The following is a 21,455-nucleotide window of genomic DNA, read 5'->3' on the forward strand; positions in this document are numbered from 1 at the left end:
AGAAAAACATTATATAGAGATCACTTTTTTTTCTAGCTGCTTTCGCTTAGGTTTCGGTCATGCCGAAAATGTCCTGACTAAGAGGGGCTGCTGTAGATGGAATACTAATTCAGCAAAGGTGTGAAATACATGTGACATCACTACTCAGCAGTTAATTAGAAAGCATGGGGCACAAGAATGCCACTGAAGTCACCAGAGGCCCCATATTCCTGTTGTCAAGCGTGCGCTGCATCTAGCTTAGGCATTGCCTTTTTGCCCATGGAAAATCGCTGTGGGGGATGTGACTGATTCAGCTGAGAAGCTGCAAGGCTAAGGCACAGCCTGGTTATCTTACTGGGGGGGAGCAAAGGCTGAAGTATTTTGCCACAGTAGGGAGTTAAGCAGTGGTATTCTTGAACTGAGAAACCATGGTGCTGCATGTGAGAGCTGAGCCAGTATGCTGCTCTACGCATTGCGTACTGCCATGTATCATAAAAGAGCCTGTGAGTTGCTTTTCTTGCTGTGTGCCGTTGGAATTATTCTCTTTCACTATCCCCATTGTGCCTAGGTACTCCTATTTACTAATACAATTGCCTTAAATAAGGTGGTGACTTTGTTGTTGTTGTAAATTTTAGTACCGTCTCTCCTTTTGGGGTGAAAGTCATTCCTATTCCCTACTAAAAGATCCTTCTATTTTAAGGAAACTAACTTACCGAACTTAAACTAAGGCAATCAGAGGAGGGGAAAAGTAGTTAAACTCAGTGTCTGAAATTTATGGTCATACTTTCAAATTTCACATGAAGATAGGCCTCATTAAGGCAGATTGTTTGTGTGTTTGTAAATGAAGTTGTAGGAAGTGGTGTGCTCAAAATTCAAGAAACGAACTAGTGTTTAAAAGCAATGTTGAATTATATGGCTAACTATAGGGTAGTGATTTTTAATCAGTTTTCTGTATCTGGTCTAAGTTTTTAGTTAGTTACAGTATCTGTTAGGATTGTCATATGTAGTGTCTGCAATTTAATAGCTATCTGCAATAGCATGGAAGTGTTGATGGCTCACTGACAGTTGCTATGCATGATTTTTTTTTTCTTTTGAATCTAGGATTGCATTAATGGTGTGTTTTGTTTTATATGGTTATTGCATGGCATGATTTCTCAGGGAAATATGGATGATACCATGCATCGTATGAGCTGATAACTAATTCCTGCTTTTAAAATTGTTCCAAATTTTCAGATTTCACTCAGACATTTCACATCACATGACTTTCATGTTGAATTTCCTCTTGTTTGTTAGGTGAATCACGATGAGGGTGTTAATAGCATCTAAAGGTGTCTGTAAAATGCACAGTGCACAATACTTCGTTAGCTTTTGGACACACATCCATTCTAAATTGATTTTGCATTTTTTTTTTCCTATTTTATTGCACCATGTAAGATTTGCACTGTGGATTTCAGCGCTGCACCTGAGGCATTAGAGTGACATTAACTTTCAGGGTTAGACAATGCTGTAGTACTGTTAGACAATGCTTGTACTACAAGGTCTGATTATGGGGTAGAGTACCAGTATAAGTCTTCTAACGTAAATATATTTATCATTAATTTTTTACAAAGTGTGTTCACTTTGGGGATTTTTTGTTTGCTTTTCCAGTAAAGTTACTTTGGCTAGGCTGGGATTTGATCCAAAGCCCACCAGTATCATAGGCAGCATTAATAAACTAAAACTTTATTGAAATACTCTGCAGTCAGGTTGACCTTTTATGCCTTTGCAGTATTTCTGTCTGCAGCATACATCTTAAGTAGTTTGCTCTAGGACTTCAGTAATATAAAATTGAGGGATTTTGTGCTGGGAAAAATGGTAAACATACTGTAACTGATCACAGACTATATTTCTCTATGGCTGGCATGCAGCTTAATTATTTAGAAGGTGAATTTGTCTTGCTATCTGATTTTTCTTTAAAATCATCAGTATAAGAGATGTTAACCACTTCACTTAGTCGTATACTTCCAGGAGAATATTTTTTGTCGATAGTGAGAATGTGAGCATAGTGATCGTAGCCTTGAGGATCAGCTTCCCCTTGATGATTTCTGATTTGACATTTCCATTTACTTTGCAAAGAATATAACAGGACATTTCCCAGCTAGTTGAAACTTCTGTAATTATATTTTGATTATCCTGATTCTCTCTACTGCTATAAACCTAACATAAAACACATAATTCTAACAGAAATGTAACTGGTCAGCTTTCTGTCTTCTCGCTCCCTCCCAGTTGAGGTATTGCATCATTACATCTGGTGTTTGCAGGTAACTGGACTTTTTCAGGAATGCCTGCCATGATGAGGAGTACATCCAGGCTTTTATCTAGTTGTCACTTCCTACTTTTAAAAGCGTAAAAGGCTTTTCTCTGAGGATTCGGTAGAAAGCAGCTCTTTAGTTGAGCTACAGTTAATAGTTAAAAAAGTTGCATCCAGTTTTCTTTTTTTTAATGAACTTTTGCCTGTTTTGTCAGGAAAGGTGCATGATTTTTTCACATGTTCCACAAAAGATATATCGGAATGGCCTCAGAAATAATAGTGTGGGGATATTTGTATGGTTCTTGACATATGGTTCTGAAGTTTTTCCATAGTTTATTTTAGGAAAAAAAAAATCAAGCTGAGGGGAAAGTAGCCATATAGCAAAGAGCTAAATTTATGATATGCAAATTACCGTGCTTTCATTAAATATCCTTCAGTGTATTACTGATGTTGTCAGCCCACAAGTCTGCTCTTCCTTGTCTGTTACAGATGATGCTTCTCTTCTATATAAATCTGACCTTTTGCAAGTCAATTAAACTAGATCCCTTATCACAATGAGTGATTTCTAAAATATTTTAGAATCTCCCCCTTTTAGCCTTTAGCTAGAAGAACAACAGGGGATTTCCAGTATCCCCTTCCTACGGGAGAAGGAAAAGAAAAAAAGAGTAAAAATAATAATTTTCATTGAAAAGAAATAAAACTTACTGGGCAGCATATGGGATCAGCTGTAAAACCATCGAGGTAATCGCTTACATAGCACAACTAAGTACAGGATGTGTTTAGGCAATAATTGTGCATTAGATTGATCTCTCTGATCTTGATTTACTATAGAATGTACATATTTTAAGTTTATTAATTTTGTATTGAAGCTGAATGTTTAAGCCCTGTGACTGTAAGAATCATGGAAAAAATATTTAGAGAGGTAGTGTAAATGATAAGGATTTTCTTGATTGCATTTTGGGGTTCTTAAGGTTTTTTTTGTGTGTGTGTGAGGTGTTAAAAGTCTCACGATCCAGTTACAAATGAATGATCTGCCTATTAATCAAAAATCTTGAAACTGTTCACACAAAGCTATTGTGAATGCTTATCCCCTTGTTCAAGTTGATGTTATCTCAATGGAATTAGAGTAGTGCAAGAGATGTGCACTATGGACTTCAGCATTGTACAATCGATCGAATCCTTGTAATGATTTAACTTACTCAGGTTGTCTAGGAATGAATATCAGTAAAACAAAACTGTACCTGAAACTTTTTGTTTAGATGTTTATACTGACTGATTTGTTAAACATCTAAAACTTCTGTATTAAAAGATGCACAAACCCAATAGTTAGTAGCTTTGGTCTTTTTGGCATTAAATTCTGTACTAAATTTCAGCTCTCTGTAATTTGAAGAGAATTCTGAATATTGTTAAAGCAGAAGCTGCTTTAACTGAAGAACTTTAAACTGACAAAAACTTCTTTTTGCGTGAAGTTTGTACAGTTTGCTGATAATTCAGATGTTCTGAGAGCACAGATACTTCCAGGTATACTTCCTTTGTGAAATACCTTATGCATAACAGTTTAACCATTTTCCTTAGTGAGATCAGAACATGAATTGCTGATGAGTATTGCATTTGCACTTAAATACCTGATTTCAGAGTGTGTTAAACCTTGTCTATTTCTGACAAAAAACACAGCATTTTCATCTTATTTCCATTTAATGATAAGTATATTCATGCAGAGAAAAACATATAATCATGGCTTGATGCAGTGATTTATGCCAAGAAAACAGCAGGATAGCAGTAGTAACTCTGAAATGAAGATGCACATCTCTTAAGAAACTCTAGCTTCTTGTTCTTTGCTTCCCTCTGTTCTAAACAGGTGTCTCCATTATTCCCGATTTGTACAGCTGAAGCAAGGACCAGAACTTTTACCCTTTGTTTTTTAAAAGTGAACGTTGACTTTTGCCTGGAGTGTCTTTGTCCAATCACTTCATTTTCTGAGGGGATTCAGTTAAATGAGAAGTATAAAATAAGTATTTTTTATTAAAATCAGATTTAAGCTATTAATTATTTTGAAATTCTCAATATGAATAGAGATCTAATGAATGGAAATTATAGGCCTATACTGCAAATACCAAATACTGCTTATATATTTTTAACAAAATCAATATATATGTGATTATTTGAAACATGTATAAAGGTGAAAATGGGAAAATCATTCTTGTGTTGATAGATTTATAAATTGAAATTCTTAATATCCAATACCAAAACCCTATGAAAGGGCTAGTGAAAAGAAAATGTAATGTATTCTGATAAACAGCCTGTGTAATACAATCGATGGGTGTGATGTTTTTGTTCTGTATTATATTTATTATATGTAAGTAAACAATAAAGATTGTAAATCATATTTTCTTAACAGGAGTTAGTATTTGGTTGGGGTTAATGCTTAATGTACTTTATAACATCAGTTAAAGCCTGAATGACCGCTAAGGGTTGCTACCTTGAGAGAGAAACATAGTGGTGAAAAGGTCTTGAATTGGCCCCCTTAATTCCCCTCTTCCACTGCTAGAGGTGAGTCTCAGGATGTCTCATCTTACCTGAAGTCAGCTAGGATGCCAAAAGGTTACAGTTTGGTCTCAGATCGGTCTGGTAATTAAGCAGTGAAATATCCATTTTTAATCCATTTTCATGACTGTAGGTGGTTTTGCGTGCTAATATATGAATTATAAAATACTCTGGAAGACTGTGTTTCATCAGCAGGGGGAGCTACTGTAGTAGCTATCCATCGCGTTCCTGAACTCCAGTGACAGAAATGCCATAAACAGTAAAATATACTTAACATAGCTGTTTGTCATCCTTGATCCTTAACCGGTTAGAGTTAACCAGGACTAGATACCGGCCTTCTTTCACACAGTTGAACTTTCAGTGTCTTTAATTATTACAAAACTCTTGGGGATCATAGACACCTAAATACTCACTAGAAAAATTAGAGAAAATATTTTGCTACTATAAGCTTTTCTGAGTTTTCTGGAATTTAGCTGAATTCTGTGCACTGATACAATCCGTGTTGCTGCACAGGTGTAGCAAGAAGCAGGTTTTGACATTAAAACAAGAGGATACTTACTGTGCCATATCAAAATCTGCAAAAATTTAATATGACGCTACTGACAATGCAGATACCAAATAAATGGCTCCAAGTTTTATACCAGGGTTTCTTAGAAAAATGGTAAATGTAGGTACAAACACACGCCAAATACAACTCCCGATGTGGAGAAGGAAAAGAGTGTCACTGCTGTGTACTGATTTCTAAAATCTAATTACCTGTAATAAGCAAGCATGATGTAATCAAAACAATTATTTTATGGAAGCTGCAATTACAGTGACTGCACTGTCTTGTGAGTGTTTCAATACCAGGAAGAACTATTAACGTTTAAGAATAGTTGGCCTTTTTTTCCTTTCTTTTCTTTCTTTTTTTTTTTTTAATAGACTAATGAATTGTGGTGAGAAACATCTCCAAGTTAAAAAGGGCTTATAAAAATCGATTGGCATTTTCACTTATGCAACAATTTATCCTTGATATCAAAAGGACCAGTATAATATGTCTTTTTTTTTGGGGGGGGGGGGGCGGGGGGGGTGGGAAGTCTTGTGTCTTTCAGCATTTGGCAAACAACTTTGAGAGAGAGCAAATGTAGCAAAATTTCTTAGTCGGGACTTAGTGCACTTCAGTACTTCAGGTTGGTGGTGTTTTTTTTTTGTTTTGTTTTGTTTTTAAAGCTAATTAATGTAGTTCATCTGATTGATGCCTGGCAAACAACAGGAATTCTGGAGCTCAGGTTAAGAACCTGAAGCGAATTTGTATTAAAATTTTCTATATACTTGCAAGGGGAACTTGGCGATTATATGCCTTGTTCTTACTAGTATCCTAACTGATGAATCAATGTATTTTTATCCCACTAGGCTAGCAAGATCTAAACTGTTTTCTGTGGTGTCTTGGCACCTCATACTTTTCTGTGGACAGTGGGATAAGCTAGCACAGGCTCACTGGGTTGCTTTTCACTCTCTGGGACATAACCTGTGGGCATATTCTCTTAATCTACTCTATATTCTCTTCAGTTTTAGGAGATGCATTTCATGAAGCAGCCTTTTGCCAGAAGCTTAATGTCACTGCTAGGGGAGGTTTAAAGCTTCTGAGATGTTTTATACCTTACTTCAAAGTTTTTTTCTTTTACTATCAGTAGTATGTATGTGGGAGACATTTTTCTTGGTTTTTATTTATGTCTGCAAACCAAGTATATCACATTTATATTGATTTAAAAAAAAAAAAAAGAAAAGAAAAGAAAAAAGGCCAGAATGTAAGTTTTCCAAAGAACCCATGGTTTATGATTTCAATGTGAACTCTCCTTCCTTTCTGCTCCTCCTTCACCCTCCTTCCTGTCCCTAGTGCAAGCTTATGCAGAAGAAAATCCATTTCTAGTTCGTGGAATTGCAAGCTCTCAGGACTTATTTTTTGGTAGGGTTATCCACTGTTTTAGAATTCACTGCAACATGAAGGCGTTCATATCATAAAGATTCCTTAATTACCGAAATTGGCTATTCTTTGTGGGAACCTTACAGTGCTGTATCATTTACTAGGCTTTGATTTAACTACTAGGATCGTGCTGCCAATAATGATAACCCCATGCTTCCCCTACAAGTGGGTGTTTACACAAGGCAAGGTAAAGACGTATTCTGTCTGTAACAGTGTTCACATTCAGAAAGTATTCCCAGAAGCTCACATGCCAGTAGATTTTTTTTTTTATTTCTTAATCCAGTTTGGAAACGAAAGACTTCAAATTATGTGCAGATAGCTTCTGTAGCTGTGAACGTCAGTTTGTGGTGGTACAGGCAAGCTGTGGTGGTGCCCCAGGGCAGGTTTCTGGCCACGGGACTTGTGGTGGCCTGAGAGGAACGGAAGATGAGGAGGAGGTTTGATGCGAGAACCACTGAAAAATGGAGTTTTCTTATGCACACCTTTCCCTAAGTCCTTCTTGCCTTTTTATGCATTTCCTTACTCACAAAGTAATGTATGGAACACGCTTTTCACCAACTGAGATGACATCATTAGTTTATAACATACATATAAAATATTATGACGGTGTATTGGTAATTTAACAAATGTATTTTGTTAAAAACATTTTGACACAAGTGCTGACTTTGCCTCCCTTCATTGTTGGGTAAAAGCTGATACGTCTGTCACTCTTCTGCATATGACTTTTTCCCAGTATTTGCATATAATCAACCACCCGTGAATGGAAATGTGCCTCAACTTCCATAGGTAGTCCTATTTAATTGCAAGTGGCTCATTCTTGTATGCAAAACTGCTTAAAAATGAGGCTGGAATCATTCTTCCTCATACAGGAGTGTGTCACCCACAGTGAATTTCACGTGTAGGAAAAGAACTTTCTGAATAATGTGTTCATAGAAGAAGGTAAAAGAAAAAGTCTCAAAGTATTTTTTGTGAGGAAGTGGTCATGGACTAAGCCAGGCTCCAGTCTGAGTTACTAGTGTGCTGTTGGGACCAGCCTAAGATGGAGAAGAAAAAGAATAAAAGCAATGATCTACCACGAGCTGATGGAGAGACGTGGGAAGGGAAAAAAGACTCCTTTAGAACCAAGAAGAGTTCCAGTATGTGGGGTACAGCTGAGCTCTCGCAGAAGGAGACAGCCTGAGATGAAGTTATTTCTAGCCTTATCCATTCCTCTTGTACTTGAGGGTAGGCTAAGGATTGGAGCTCACGGTAAAGCTCTAAGACAACACAATTTTGTGAGAATCTCGGCTGTTACATGAATAGCGGATAAATAAGCTTCAAATTCTTATGCATGAAAAATTTCAAACCACCAAAAAACTTAAATGGCAGAAATAATTCATATTGAAACTAAAAATTTTTTTTAATCGCTTTGAGCGGTCTAACTGCTACAGAGGTTTGATGACACGGATTCAGTCAGGAAATAATGCTAATATTGTATTGGTTCTTTGCCAAAGTAATTCCTCAAAATGCCTCGTCAATGCTTTTAATGATGTGTCTGTGCTTTCTGGTTCTGGTCTGCCAATCCATATCCTCCCTTTGCAGATGATTTTTAAAATTGCCACATTTATGTCTCCCTTTATAAATTCTTCGTTTTTCCTTTTTTTTTTTTCCCCTCATAGCTTAAAAAAAAAAAAATGCTAAATTGTTTGCAAGATTGGCACCAGAGGCATGCTAGCAGCATAATACAGAAGCACAAGTACAGAGGATTTGAGAATACTAGCTTTGACTATTTCTCCTGACAACATAACCGTACAAGGCATACGTTAGCCTTGAACTGTATCTTCAGGAAAGCTCTGAACAAAGCCTCTTGTTTTCACATAATAGTTGGAGCTCGTTGTTTTACGTTTAAAGAACGTTTTGCATAGCTTTGTTTTCAGGGGGTAATAGTTTTGACGTAGAGGTTCTGTGTAAATGCAACACAAAATGGACTCCAAGGAAACTTTATAATCTTAAAGTAAACTTCTTGGCGTTCCCTCTGATTTGGCATGTACCAAAGGCTGGATCTTACATTGGGATGCTTTGAATATTGAGGGTGGACACGGTACTACTTCTTCCCCTTCCTCATCATTGCGGGTCATACTTGGGAAAGTCCCTTTGCTTTTCTGTGGTTTCAGTTTCTTCAGTTTCCCTTCCCTTAGATGTTGGTGATTATAGTTTTTTCTCTGTGAGGTGAGAACACGGTAACAGGGTGTTATCATGAGGCGTTCTTAAGGAAGTAAGAACTACAGCTTTCAGCCCAAGCCCAGCAGCAGCATTGCTATGCTCACTCTCATATTCCCTTAAATCTCCTCAATTCCTCTTGCCTTGCCTTACCTCGGCTACTTGGGCAATCAGTCCACTTCCAAAAGTCCTTAATCAGCCCTGCTGATTGTGTACCTGTACCATGCAATGTTGTACCTGTACCATGCAACGCCGTTGCTGCAATGGTGTTGCTGTACCAATGGCCTTATCCTAGTAGGAGTCCACCTACTTAGGTATTTTCATAATCAGGAGAGAACTCACAAAGAACATGACAAAACTGGGCCTATACATAATTATACTGTGAGCTATTTTTTTTTAAAGTACTGAAATAATTTTTATGTTCACTGTCCCTTAGTCCAGACACAACTTGCAGCAGCAAAACACTCAACAATGTCTGCGTATTTTTCTGTTCTAGAAAAATCTGCATATAATAATAATTAAAAAAAATCCTGATAGCAATATTATTTCATCATTCTACACCCACAATCTACTGAGATGAGATTTTTGCTTCCTCTGAGCCACCTCACTGCCTCTAAACCCATTCATGTGCCTCTAAAAATGCTTCTGCTGCACTCTGCAAATCAGCAAGCTCAGGTTAGGTAGGAGAAATTCCTCCGCTGGTAAATGGACTGATTATAGTAGTACCCTGGTGTGGTTTTTGTCTGTTTTTTAATCACGTGTTAGTCCCACAAACCTACTGCATTTTTCTTCTCCTCATCTTTGTATGCACAAACATAGCCCTTGGAGATGGTCTAGCTTCCAGAAGTCTGAAATGTGTGCCTGTTACAGAAGGGATAATTGCCAACATGTAAATTGTGGTTCTCTGAAGATACATCTCAAAAATAAACCCTTGCCCATGTACTCACCTTCCCACTGAGCTGAGATTTCTCTGCACTTTATGGACTTTAAAAATAGGGTGTTCTTCCTTCTGTTTTTAATTTGCTGCTGTATTGGGAGATATTTTAAAATTTTTGTAAAAAACTTTCTTTTGCAGACAAAGTGGGCTTTTGGAGAATTCAGGATAGCTGAAATATCTCAGCAGGTGCAGTTTGAAACTATGCTTGCTGTGAACATTGACTTACAACTTTGAGCTCAGCAGCATCCCCCTGAGTCTCTGTTCAGGTGAACAAAATCCCACTTTTTCCAAGAATGTTATGGGTTAGATCATCAGCTGGGACAAAAAAAGCATTGCCCCATTTTTTTGAATGGAGCTGTGCTAATTTACATCAAATAAAAACCTGATTTTGAAGGATAACCTGCAGCTGAGTCCCACAGTGGGTAAGTATCTGTCTAACAGGAGCTGCACCTGGGCTTCATGATGCTGGGAGGGTCGGGCAGGCTCTGAGGGCTCCTGTCACAGACCCACACGTGTGGGTAAGGGGCTGTTACAGTGCCATGACGAATGAACTGGTAAAGCTGCCCAACAGGAGGCTGCCTTTGAGAGTTTATTCTTTCCCCGTGAGGAAATGGCCTTCCCCATGCCGCTCCACAAGGGTGTCCTTCTCTGGCCTTGTCGTCGCAGCTGTATGCCCACGGGCTCTTGCAGACGACGTGTTTTGCTTGTTGACATTAAAGTGGTTCTCAAGGACTGGTCAAAACATGACCTTGAAATTGTAATCTTATTAACAGAAGCTTGTATTGGTGGTGTTTCATTTGATCTACTTACACGTCTCTACAGACTTGCTTCGACATTGCCTTTGTCTCATCTGGACGTTACAGCATGGCCTGCATAATGCCTACTAAATTTATTTTACCACTGGCTTTAGCATAATACCATCCCACAGAGCAGACATGCTGTGATCATCAACGTGACTGTGGAAATAAGCAGACATGATTGGAAAAACCTTTCTGAAATGGCTAGCTCATATCCAGTGCATGTGCACTCTCACAGGCCTGTGGCCTGTGGCTTGGCTCGGCCTTGTGCCCTCATGGCTGCAGGTACATGCCCTCCTTGCAAGGTCTGCACCCACTGCCAGGTCTGGGGCACCACGTCTTTGCTCGGGTGCTCAGCTGGCTGAGAGATGTTCCCCGAGTCCAGCTTGGCTCCGTGCTGAAGGATTTTAAAGCTCAGGCTGACAGCTGAAGGTAGAGAGGCTGCCGCTGTGCCCAAACCTGTGAGTCTGAACCTGGGTTCAGTCACGTCATCTGTTGTGTTCTCTGGTGTGAAATTTAATTTATAAATGTATATTCAATTTTAAAATTCAAAACCTCTTTCTGCAGGATGTGATGTTGTTTTGCAAGCCAGACCTGAGGTGACTGAACCTGACTGCATTTTGTAAATTTTGATCAAATAAGTAGACTCTGAAAGAAAGCTAATGGCTCCAATTAAATATGGATCATATTTTTTTTTTCTGAGGAGAGACCTTGACTTCCTTGTCCAAAAGCAACAACAGCTACTTTAGTAAAAGGTTTTAAAGTTATAAAAGGAGGAGCTAAAGGATCACAGATATAAAGTATTATATACAAAATAATCTAGCAATAGCATACATTTTTTTTTCTTTATTTCTGTAGTCCTTTTTCCAAAGAAAGAATGTGTCCGTCACATATGGTAGTATTAGCATTGGTGTAAACAGTATAAAATGTTCTGCATAAAAAGTGGAAGTGAATTCAAATGGGCCAAACCTGCTGTTGCTCCAGAAATGATCTTTCTTCAAAGCTAAATAAAACAGACATACAGAATGGAACAGCAAAATAGAAATATCTTGTCTAGAGTTAATTCTTGCTTGCAATCTCACAGCTGGAGAATTACAGGGCAGCATACAGCTTTACCAGCCTCTCAGAGACTGCAAGTTTGTGAGAGAGCCAGGCTACCTTAAACAGCTGCTTTTTAAAGCTTCTCTCCTGGCCCACAGCTGCCAAAGGCACCGGCTTAGCAGCTTAAGCTGGACTCTCATTAGAGAAAAGGGATAACAGTAAGAGGAGTAGTCTCCAGAAAGAGAAGGATACACATCAGGGACAGGACAATACTAGAAATTCAAAGTCCACCTTCCTGGTTGTTTGTGGGTTGCTCAGGCTGCTGGAGGTAATATTTCTGATGGTTTCATCTTTCCTTCCATGCCTGGTCCGGGCTTCTTCAAATACCAGGGCTGTGACATGGCGTCATACCATCTGAGGAGCTCTTCAGGTTGGGAAGTCAGGAGAAGGAGCAAAATTTTTTTGAGTTCATCTTTACAGGTGTGCCCAATAGAAATCTTGCATAGCTGCTCCAAAAGGACTAGCAAATGACTACCACTGCTGCATTTTTTGAAGAATTTATCTTTAACCTTGGCACATCACCTTTGTTCCACTGATTTTCATTATTCTTTTGCTTTCTACTTATAATCACAGCACAGTTCTTGGTATTTCTTTGGACAAATTTAGTTGTAGTAATCTTTCTGTACTAAATGTTTTGACAACATTCATCATGACTGGTAACTGGTGCTTCATAGGCCTTTATCTGTGAACCAGATAAAGCTTAGGACCCCATAGGCCCCAGCTGTGAAAGTGTACAAAGAAAGGAATTATAACCTGATTGAAGCTACTGAGAAAACACCTTATTCAAAGGCAGGGATAAAAGAACAGTATTTTGGGAAATGCTGGACATCCATAAATATAAGTGTATATATTAAGTCTTTTTATACATCACCTTCAGAACTAAGATGTTATCTATTAAACGAGGCTACCGTACCTGTTAAGTCCTCATGGGATTTATCCCCTCTTAGCTCCCATTACAGTGCCTATTAGAAAATTTTGGAATCTGGGTAAATTTCTTATTCCTAGAAACTGTAATGCGTTCTGCAAAGGAACCTTATTCAGCTGGCCTCTGTGGTAATGTTACTCCAGGTAAATGTGTGAGCCAAATGAATTGTCAGGCATCAAGTAATGGGCATAAGCATGTTCATTCTCATACAGTGTGAACATAGCTTTTCTGTATTTTTAAGATTTTGTACTAAATATCATGATGGTCTTAATTGTTCAGTAGCTATTACGAGCCATCAAGATGAACGAGAAGTACATTTCCTACAAATGACACATGCAAGGATTCTCTAGGCTATTTTAATGCTAATTCTTTACACTTCTTCGGAGCTTGAGCTTTAGGCACCACAACCGTGAAAAGATTGGACCAAATTGAGAAATGCATTTGGGCCATCGAAATGAAATTGTGAATTGGCATTTAATTGTGGAAAGTGATTCTGTAACAGGTCGTTTCAGATTTTTCAATTGGTGTGAGTCAGTGAGCTTTTATGGTAACAAAATTGCACAGTAGGCTTTAATTGTGCATAATTATTGCACTGCATGGTGCATAGTGCTATATTCCAGGCATTCAACTGCATTCTGTTAATTTTTTTATTGAACTCTGTGAAGAAGTATACCTGATGGTATTTGATACACCCTTGTTTAATCTGCTCATGTTTTTGTCTTAGGAAAATGAAAATAGTTATAATAGATATATTTTTTCCCCAGTTTTCAGATGACTAATTATACTGCATGGGCTACCTGTGAGCTTCTGCTAAAGTTAACTGGAGTTTTATTTCTGATTTCAGCTGCAAGAATCTTATAAGAGGTCTTTGGGGTTTAGGAGCATAACTTTAAATAATACAATGTTTGGGGGGTGGGGAGGGAAGGGCTGTTTTTGTTTTGTTTTACATTCATCTGTGCATTCTTCAGGCTGAGTGATACTTGGTGGACTTTCAGCTTGTTACTTCAGTAATCTGTAGCTTTTTTCAATTCAATTGTTTTTCATTCCTGATCCATTTGCTGGATCTGACCAGTACATCCAGCTAGAACACAGCCTGTGGTTCAGAATTAGGAAAATTTTATTACCTCCTCTATAAGTAAAACATTTTCATCGCTGTGGACCCAGTGATTACAAAATCCTGTTGTACTGTTTTTTTTCTTCTTCCTGCTAAGCTTTCAGTCATGGGGACTGATCTGTTTTTTCCCCATCTTTTCACTAAAAACAGAGCCCAGACCAGTACTCTGTTGTTGTCATGAATTTAGTATTACAGCTCTCATTCATCAAGAGGCCTAATTATGATGCTTGTGGGATGTGACATTTCTGTGGCAAAACAGCTTTGGATTTGGGGCTTGAGTTTTTTGGGGGGATGAAAAAATAGTCTGACATTTATTGTAATTACTCAACCAAAAGATTCTGTAGTTCTCTTTCCCTGCCAGGGATGAAAGTACTGTATAACAAACAGCAGCTCTTGCAGATCTTTTTCCTATCTGTATTGATGAAGGAGCTGTTGTTATAATGTAGATAACAAATCTTACAATAGTCCTCTTTCTTGTTAGCATCATCCAGCATGGCAACTTCTGTAGCTGGTCTCAAAGAACAAGCCACAGGAAGAATGAATTTTGATTGCACTGCTGCAAAGCCTTTTTTGTTCTTCTTGTAAAAATGAAGAAGCAGGAAGAGGCTTTTTTTTTTTTTAATCATCTATTTTGTATTCCTCCAAGACATTCAGAAAAATATCGTTACAGATGGGGGTAAGCCAGGCAGGACTTTTTTTTTTTTTTCCCCTTCCAGCCTAGTTACACATTATACCTGGTGGTTCCTGTAATTCAAAGGGAACAAGTGAAAAATTTTCTAATTACTTTACCGTTCTTTCCCTAAGAATGCATGCATTCAGGAACAATGCAGGATTGTTGGCACCCCACCCTACTCCAAATTGTTGAATTTTACCAGGGAGATGAGCTGTGCTCCTAGCTTTTATTATTTCTGCTTCACTGCTTATATCAATGGGAAGTAACTGTGCAAACACCAAGTCCTGTCTGACGCCTGCCTTCTGTGGTGCTCTCAGGCAGGAGCGCAGAGAGAACAGACACCTCTGTGGGAGGGTGAGGAGGGATAGCTGCTCACAGGAACTGTGAAAGGAAACATTTAAACACTTTTTAAGACCCTTCTTTTTTTATAGGCACTAACTGTTAAGTGGGGTATGATCCGCAGTTAAATAAGGTCATTTTACAATATGGCAGGTTTAAATATTTATTTACTTCAAAAGCCATTGCACTTCAATCAAGTGCAATTATAATCTAGTCGAGATGATCAAGTCTTTGACAATGTGCCATAGAACTGCATCAATTGTAATGCTTCACTCAAATCTTTTTTTTTTTTTTTAATAGGTTCTTGTTTTACTTTTATTTTTCTTGCTTTAGTTTTTAGTGGCAGGAGGAGGAATGAGCAAGAAAAGAAAAGGAAGAAAATCTTACTGATTATCTTATTGCCTTAGAAGAGAATCTGGATGCAGTCCCAGATTATACATCTGCCCCTCTAATGTACATCTCAAATAATATTAATATCAAATGAGACATCTGTGCACTAGATGTGTTCAGCTGCTTCCATGTGTGGTGGTGCTGCTGCATCTGCAGAGAACAGCCTGAGCTTCCTCCGGTGCTTAGCAAGGAATGGCGAGAGGAAAGAGCAGCTTCCATGCTCGGGCTCGCCGCCTGATTCAGAAAGGTCTGTTTGGCATTTCACTCTTCGTTTTTCATCCTTCTTGCTCTGACAGACATAATATTCTGTAGTTCACGTCTGCAGTCAGGTTATGCTTCAGAATTACAAAAGCAATTAAAATAAAATGGGTTTCTCAGCATATCGCTAACTGGACAGAAGCCGGCACCAAGGTGATAGGTGATCAGGGCAGTCTTTCCATACTGAATTGAAGCTTGAAACGGAGAAAATAGCAATTGTCTGGCATGCACCAGCTACTCAGGCTTACTCCTCTAAACGTTCTTAGCCAGTTCTGATAAATTAATTAAATTTACTTACACATTTGCAGCCTTTGAAAGAGAAGTGAAACTTTTTTGTAGTTCGGCTGAAGGGGCAGGCAGGGGCAGGATAGTGAAACCATCCTTATTTATTCATATAAATATATTTATATTTTTGTATTTTTCTAATATTTCTAACTATAAACTAGTTACAGAGTGGAAAGATCTTTTGTGAAATAGCTGCATTTACAATGTAGAAAGAACACTGATATTCAACAAGTCCCTCCTTTCAGGTTCCTTTTCCAAAAGACTTCATTTACAGGTTGCCAGGTAACCAGAAGTCTTTGACTTTTAAATAATACTTTATACAGGTACAAAAAGTGAGATTTTTCCAGAGCTGAAATGGCAAGGGCTATCTGAAATGAGCAGTAGTCTAAGCAAATGCCTACAGAGCTGACCACTGCTATGCGCGCACACAAAAGTAAAAGAAGCAATTTGCTAAACTCTTCAGTGGCTGCATGGATCCAATTTCAAGTACAGACAGCATGTATTTTCCTAGTTGATTATTAAATTCAATTTGTGTATTCTTACTTAAAGTCACATTGCTGTTCAACATGTAAATCATATTCTTCATCTCCTCCAGGAAACCAGGTGTGTGCTGCTCCCAGTCCACTTTTGCTTCTCCACCAAGTTGGTTGGGGTTTCTGCAGTGTGGAAGAGAGGGATCAAAAAGATAAGGTAAATAAAATTGTCTGTGTTATCACGACCAGCCAAATGTCCACAGAGGACAAGGGCAGCTCTTCTTCTGCCTTCATCTTAGAAGAAGGAGCCCACTGCTGTGGATGATGCAGATTCACCCACTGGGCTGAAAGGAACGCAGAGTGCCCCAAACAGAGCTTGGCCAGGAGTCTGCCAGTGTCTCAGCCATCTGCAAGACTGTGGCTCAGTTACCTCTTAGTTAGCTCCCTTCTTTTATGGATCTAATCCAATATAAGACAAACATGCTTAATTACTGTCCTATAAAGGCATCACTGAGAGGATGCAGTTAATTTTAGCTGTAATTCCATGTAACTAAAGCCCCCCAGCCCTGACTGTGGGCAGGGGCAGAAGAGGCCAGGCTGGGACTACAGTTTGGGGAGCAGGATCATTATGGGTCTCAAAAGTTGTTGATGCAGCCCAAGAGAGAGAAGTTTTTGGTCTGCATCTTGCTGTGGTGAGTCCAAAAGGCAGATCACCTGCCTCGGAGCGATCTCTAATGACTGCCTCTCTCTGATGCTTAGCACCAGGGCAGCAGTTGTGCAGCCCTGCCAGCGGGGAGCTCCCTGAGACCACCACCTTGTTTCACACCCTGAGAGTCCCAGAGTGGCAGTGAGTTTCTGTTCTTTGACCAGCTTTGAGTTTAAGCTCTCCCCACTACAACGTCCCCTTTCCCTTTAAAGTCTGCGTTTTGAAAGTCATCGTCATGTACCAGCATTTTTACTGTGGATATATAGTGGAGGTCATTGTGAGATATCTTGAACGTTCAAGCCAAATCAATTATACTTCCAGAGCTTTGTCATGGCAGCAATGAGCAATGTAGTGGAGCAACTTAATGAAATGTTTATGGCAATGATTGAAGTTCACGGTAATCTGAGAGTGTGCAAAGACAGCTGTAGGATAAGTTATACAGCTCAGCATTGAAACATGACCATGGTACAAAGTATATTGTTTGGAAATCTATTGTAGGACATGAAATCTACTTCTGCAATTTTTGCTTGAGAATGTACACTGACAACTTCTTTATCGTAGATGAGACACTTAAAGCCATCCTTTGGGCATTCTGGTCCAATCTGAGTACTTCAGGATCAAAACTGGTGCAGAAAACACAGCCTGTGTATCATTAAAAACAGACAGACTTTTTCTAGCAGAGTGTTTGTGTTGGCTATTCAGACAAGGTAAAACTGGTAACACATTTATTGTGTGTTTTGCTACATCTGTGCTCTGGAATTACAGCGTGAAGACTGCAGGTTTATTTCAGCTGAATCCCAAAGGCTTAATTCTTTCCTGTTGCAAAAGCAGACAACTGTACTTATAAGCAGCCTAAAACAGGACAACGCAGAGAAGAGTCCTTCCACACAGTCACTGCAGTTCTTGGGTGGTAAGTTACCTATTTGTAACTCAAAATACAATTATTTAGTTATGTCAAATTACAAGATGTTCAGCAACATAAAGTAGAAATCCAGCCTCCTCAGCCTGCCTTTCTCTTCATTTCTACAAAAAAAAAAAAAAAAAACAAAAAAAAACAAAAAAAAAGAAAAAAAAAAACACACATACCTCCCAAAAGTACAAAAAAGCCTACATCAAACCTGATACATCAATTTGCTAAAATTGCAAATGGAAGTGATTCATCTCTTTCAGATACTGACTACCTCCTATTAATTCAGAAACAGTGAAGAGGTGTGGGGGAGCTGGAAAAGCTCATTACAGTGGCTTTTTTCATTCATAATTCAGTTGGGGTTGGACCCAAACCTGTCAAAGAATTATTGCAGTTGATTGCAATAGGATTGTACTATCCATCCCTGTACTACACATGCAGAGAAAAGAAGAGCATAGAAACGATATACAGCCACTCAGTGCAATAGCATATCCCAGTCAAATTATAGCCAAATCCTTCAGAGACTGCTCAAGCAAAATTTTTTGTAGTTATCCAGAAATATTCAATGCAGTTTCTTGTTTGATACCACAGAAGGATGACTAAAACAAGTTTAAATTGGCAGATTTGGATGTCTTGCGCTCCACAAAACTGTTTAGAAGTTTTTTTAAATGTCATCTTGTGATGCTGTTTTTTTTTTCCCATTTATTTGTTTGTTTTTTTTGTTTGTTTTGTTCTGTTTTGATTGGTTGATTGTTTTGTTTTGTTTTAAACCATGAAGCGTGGGGTAGAGTAGCTAATGTAATAGCATATTTCAAAAGCTTAAAAAAACTGACATGGGTAAAGAACCATACTCTTAGCCTTATGTCATTCCTGGGCAAAATAATGGGAAAGTTAATAAGGGATTAAAATGAGAGAGATTCAAAGGACAGAAATATAACAAATGCTAATCAGCATAGTTTTTCTGAAAAATACAGCTTATCGAGCAAACCTGATTTCAAGTGAGATTATAAATGTGTTGATAATAGTGGCTGTGTAATGTTGATAATATTTTCTTCATATCCTGATGAAAAATTGTACATTCTACAGCTTCAGTGAAACGTGCATTAAAAGTAAGCTAATGGATCAAAAATGAGATATCAATGGCAATTATTACAGAACTCTTACAGTGCTCTAGGGAGGTTGGTTCAGGAAATCATACAAAATGTGGCAGACAGACTGAGCAGCTAGGGCTAATCAAAGGTCTGGAGTCAGGCATCCCAGATGGGAATCAGAAAAGCTTGGATGTATTTCAAACAACATCCGAAACTACTGGACGTTTTCATCACTAATCCAGCTGCAAATACATGAAATAAAGGCAGGGGCATGATGTAGGATTGGGGTGGGGTACCCCAGTTTGCTGTATAGGTCATTTAATAATCTGGGCCCACTCACAAACGCAACCAATGCAAAAAGACAAGGCGTAAAGTCCACATCTGCAGCAGAAATAATTTTCTGGAAAACTCTAAAGATGTTTTAGGAGGTCAAATGAAATTCAAGGCAACTTGTTGACAGGATGCTGCAGCAGAAAAGAGGAGGAAGAAAGGCACACGAACTGAGGAACAGCTGACAGGACTAAGAAGGTGAGGCCCTGACTTAAAAGATGTAAAAAGTTGAACACCATGAAACAAGCAAACAAACAAACAAGCAAATAAATGTGACTAGAGGGATGGAGGTAGCACCTTGATATAAATGGAAAAAATAATCAGAAAGACCACACACAGATGATTGATTTATATAGGTGACTGGAATAGATGATAGGTAGTTTTTTTTTGTGTGCTGTTTAACTTGAATTAGAGTCACAACAAGAACTAGTGTCTGGAGGCAAAATCAAACAAGTTCAAATGTGAAACCGGACTTCCATTTTTAAGAAACTACAAAGAGAAATGTTGGTGTCTTCATCTCTTGAGGTCTGCAGGTTAAGATGGGAATATATATTTTAGCCAAAGAGAAGCTAATGTACTTACTGCAGGGGAACTGGTGATTGTCATGGGATCCAACTAACCTGTTCACTTCTGACCTTAAATTTAATGAACCTATGAATGAAAAAGCAGAACTTTCATTGAAGACGGTTAAATTTTGCCTACAGAAGTAGTGCAGCGTAATTCCCATTTTTGGAAAATTGAACAAAGTTCTTGGTTCTGAATACAAATCCTGCCTTACAGTCTTGCTGTTCACACACATCACAAATTCTAGAGTTATTTAATCCTCATTAGCACGGCATTATTAATTCACAGCACTAAAGGACAGGAGGTGTAATTTAGAGAAATCCTTACGGGAAGGATCTCACAGGAGATAAAAAGGAATTGCAGTCTTTTGGTAGACTAGTAAGACAAATCATGGCATTCTAACGCAGTTATTTTTTTTAATGTTGCAGATACAAAACTCTGCAGGAGAGTTTCGATTTCCAATGGGTGCTGTAGGGTTAGGGAGTAATTTTGATTTTTAACTTGTATGATATCTAACCTGGTCTATGCGATTTTTGTCTTTTCCGTTCCGTAAGTCTTTGTAATACTGTAACATGTTAGAGAATCACTGAACTGTTCAGCTCACTGTCTTGGGATTCTTTTCTTTTATGCTTACTAGCAGTTTAACCTGTCAAAAACAATTATTAAGCAATTTGTAATATAGTAGACACATAAATGGTCTCAAAAAGCTTATGACAGAAGAAAGAAGAATGACAACAACAACAAAAAATAGCAACAACTTGCTAGAATTCCCATATTTGTAAAAATCCGTAATAATTTGTTTCCCAAAGGTTAGAATTAATGAAAAATATTTGGAAGGCTAGAATATTTTGAAATTATCCATCTGGATTTTTGAGGATCTCTCTGCTGAGATAAATGTTGCCGTCTCGTGCAATGGCCCGCTCTTCGCTGTAGAGCAGGAGCAGCCTTGCTCAGACAGCAGTCCTTGCAAAGAGCAGCACCTTCAGCTGTGCGAACTGGGATCAAGTGGGGTTGTTGCTCCTGGTCAGCTCGTGGCCGTATCAGACAGGAGTGCTCTTAACAAAAACCCTCAATTTTGTAGTGACTGAGCCAGACTCACCGCGGAGAAGTACAGGGCCACACCAGTATGGTGCTGATGTTGCAGAGGCAGGGCTTTCTTCCCCACTTCTCAGCATTTAAAAACTGAGCCAACCCTGCTGTCCACCCCATAGCATGTACCAGGAGAAAGACAAAGAGCTTTATGGCTCAGGGAGAGAGGGAAATCCCTCTGCCCATATGAGTCATTTTCTACATTTCTGGTAGGGATTGTGGAGAGCGCATTTCTCAAGGATGCATCCCAAGTCCCCAGGGAAGGACGTGCCTCCCCTCCATTTGAGAAGCTGGATCTGTCATCTCTCACAGCTTAGAAGGAAGAGATGTAATGCCTTGGAAACAGCAGCCTCCATGAGCGATGCTGCAGTCAAAGTGGAAATGAAACAATGGTGCTTTACACAGCACAATCAGAAAAAGGGTACAGGCGTGATACTATACTCCAAAATGTTTCAGTGTGGGAGGCAAATTATCTCAGTCAGTAACAGCAAAGTGAACAAA

This window comes from Cygnus olor, chromosome 6 (assembly GCF_009769625.2).
Source record: "Cygnus olor isolate bCygOlo1 chromosome 6, bCygOlo1.pri.v2, whole genome shotgun sequence".
NCBI lineage: Eukaryota > Metazoa > Chordata > Aves > Anseriformes > Anatidae > Cygnus > Cygnus olor.